Source organism: Amblyomma mixtum, chromosome 3 (genome assembly GCF_055824585.1).
Source record: "Amblyomma mixtum isolate Tamu chromosome 3, ASM5582458v1, whole genome shotgun sequence".
Lineage (NCBI taxonomy): Eukaryota > Metazoa > Arthropoda > Arachnida > Ixodida > Ixodidae > Amblyomma > Amblyomma mixtum.
In genome coordinates this window covers 417,431,541-417,434,534 of record NC_143014.1, presented here as the reverse complement: position 1 = coordinate 417,434,534, position 2,994 = coordinate 417,431,541, and the positions used below count along the sequence as shown (strand labels likewise).

Genomic DNA, 2,994 nt, shown 5'->3' with positions numbered 1-2,994 from the left:
CCAATTGATCAGCAGTTCATCGCCTTAACCGCTCGGGCCATCTCGCCGCAACGGAAGCACCGCCCTTCATAATTGCAAGCAAAGGCACCAGGCTTCCGAATTACGTAATTAATTTCTCAACTTGATAAAAACAACAGCGGCCACAGTTCTCTCGCTCTCTTTCTGCTTCCTGCCATGCCCTTCATCGTGGAGATAACGGTAAATGGATTTGTATGGGCAACAAAAAAGAGTCGGGGAAAAAACGACGAGGGCGGGATTCGAACCCACGCGGCCAGAGCCCAATGGATTAGCAGTCCACCGTCTTAACCGCTCGGCCACCTCGCTATTTTTTCTTTATTGCCGACTAGACAGGAGAATCAAATACAGTACATTAAAAGGTGCTATCTGAACATCGACAGCACTCATAGGTTAAAACCATTTCAGGGCAACAAGTTCATTCAGAATAGTATACCATTCGGGTTTGTCGGCTTGTGCCTTATACATATCTCTGAGGTAAGCAATGCTCTCAACAAAATACTCCCTAGCAGGTCGCGGATTTCCATCTGCGTGATGGACACCCATTCGTGTCTTCCATACACCATGCAGTACTAACAACATGAACAGATCATACGGTACACCATCTTCGTTGTCAACTGGCAAAATCGGATGCCATACGGCGTTACTGGAAGGTCTTTCTTTAACGTCCTTTGCAGGATGTCCCACAGAAAGACCGCATCCCAACAGTCCAAGAACATATGGTCTACAATTTCAGGCTTGCAGCATAACATACAGTTTGTGGACCATGGGACATATATCCCCTTCTCTTCCAACCGTGGCTTCACGGGCAGTGTGCCACTATGTAAGTGGAAAAAGAAAGTTTTCACCGATGGTCGCACGGCCATCTTCTTAACCCTTTTAAGAACACCCCCACCCTGACCGTCACCACTCATTATGCGATAAATTGGCACTAGTCACACCATATCTGTGAGGTCCATACAGCCGACTACGTTTTACGCCACTAAGGTACTGCGTCGAGAAAGGCGCTTTCAGTATTTGAAAAGCTCCAACGACTTCACACAAATACCCATGCACACCTCCACGATGAAACCCGTTTGCACACACAAGAAATTCGGGTAGGAAATTTTGCAGCCGCACTTGCATCACTGTCCTCAAAAAGGGATCATTTTGGTCACGCAGGAACATGAATTTTGAGACAACTTGCCTTAAGAACAAATGCACAAGACCCAACCTGCTCGGCCACCTCGCCGCAGCGTAAGCACCGGCCTTCATAATTGCAAGCAAAGGCACCAGGTTTCAGAATTCCGCAATTAATTTCTCAACTTTGCAAAATCAACAGCAGCCACAGTTCCGTCGCTCCGTTTCTGCGTCCCGCAGTGCCCTTCTTCGTGCAGCTAACGGTAAATTAATTTGTATGGGGAACAAAAAAGACTCTGAAAAAAAAAAACGATGAGGGTGGGACTCGGACCCACGCGGGCAGAGCCCAATGGATTAGCAGTCCATCGCCTTAACCGCTCGGCCACCTCGCCCCAACGGAGGCACCGGCCTTCATAATTGCAAGCAAAGGCACCAGGTTTCAGAATTCCGCAATTAATTTCTCAACTTTGCGAAATCAACAGCAGCCACAGTTCTCTCGCTCTGTTTCTGCGTCCCGATGTGCCCTTCTTCGTGCAGCTAACCGTAAATGAATTTGTATCGGCAACAAAAAAGGGTCGAAAAAAAAACGATGAGGGTGGGACTCGAACGCCATTATAGCGCTTGGAGGCTAGTTGACACGACATTATATAAACAAAAACAGCGCAAATCATTGGGCATACAAAAGAAACTGCGCTAGCCCAGTGCGCTTCCTCTTTGTGTCCAGCCCTTTGAGCAGTTCTTATAATTAAAAAAAAGTGCCAAAAACGTAAATACAACAACTCTCGCTGTAAAAGCTTTTCGGGGTTGTTAAGACGGCGTTAGCGTCGACATCAGCGTCATCGATGGCGTCGTAACGACGAAGTAGAGATGAGATGTTGCGAGGAAAGAAAGAGCTTCACGCACAATGTTTACATGACCCGCGTTCAGTATTGAGAGACAGTACAGGACGATGGTGCTGTGTATTGGTCATTTTTACAAAAAAGAGAGGGCGCTTAAATCATCCAACAAGGAAAGGAGGTTTGTGATCTTTCTTCCCCTCATGTTGCTGAGAAGGGGAAAACGTTGGCGACCGTGATAGGATGCAGAACGTGTTCAAGAGTCGAACTTGCTCGATCGTATGACTCGAAGACAACTATAGGAGTGTTCAACTCTTTAATTACACGTTAAAAAAAATAAAACAGAACGCAAGAACAACAAGAAGAAATTATTTACAGATTACTGCCTCGCAGAATGACCTGACGATACCTGCCACCGGTTCCCCCAAAGTAGAGTCTTTTTATCCCTATGTACCCGTCGTCAGTGGGAAAAGTAAACAATTGGATAATTTCCTAATTGTTCGTTCAATGAATGCCTGAGCACAGGACGACAAAGGAAATCAGACATGTGAAAGAAGATAAGCCTTCCCCATTCAGCACTACATATGTAATTGCACTCTCCACAAGCTTATAGCGAACATCCTCGATTGAGAGAGAGAGAGAGAAATCCTTTAATAAAAAAAAAAATTAGCAGGTGTTTAGAAATCACTGGTAGGCTACTGTGCGTGAGGAACGGAATTCGGGAGATAAATATGGAAGAAGAGCGGTGAGGATAAGTAAAAGAAAAGAAATAAAAAGGGAGACGATAAAATGCGGCCATTAAATGCATACTAAGGCCATCGGCGAGTAATCATACGTTACGTATGAAACGATGAAGTGCATAGTCCGACAAATGTGCGAGTACTGTTCACTGCGTGAAGAATGCATGAGGGTAACATGCAAGGTGAAATGAGAGCTTGTCAATATGTTCAATTGATTTAAATATGCAAACAAAAAATGGCTGAGGCTTAACTTGGTTAAGCCTGGAGAATGCGAAGCATCATCG

At 45.3% G+C, this 2,994-nt stretch overlaps 2 non-coding genes and 1 pseudogene across 2 annotated transcripts; all 3 read right to left on the bottom strand.

Annotated features, from left to right (window-relative positions):
• Positions 1-242: 242 nt before the first annotated feature.
• On the bottom strand, positions 243-324 carry TRNAS-GCU (transfer RNA serine (anticodon GCU)). The gene has a single exon. It is a non-coding gene; the product is annotated as a tRNA-Ser (tRNA).
• Positions 325-408: 84 nt separating this feature from the next.
• On the bottom strand, positions 409-1,269 carry LOC149357777 (uncharacterized; annotated as a pseudogene).
• A 175-nt stretch (positions 1,270-1,444) lies between these two features.
• On the bottom strand, positions 1,445-1,526 carry TRNAS-GCU (transfer RNA serine (anticodon GCU)). Its single transcript has one exon. It is a non-coding gene; the product is annotated as a tRNA-Ser (tRNA).
• Positions 1,527-2,994: the final 1,468 nt, after the last annotated feature.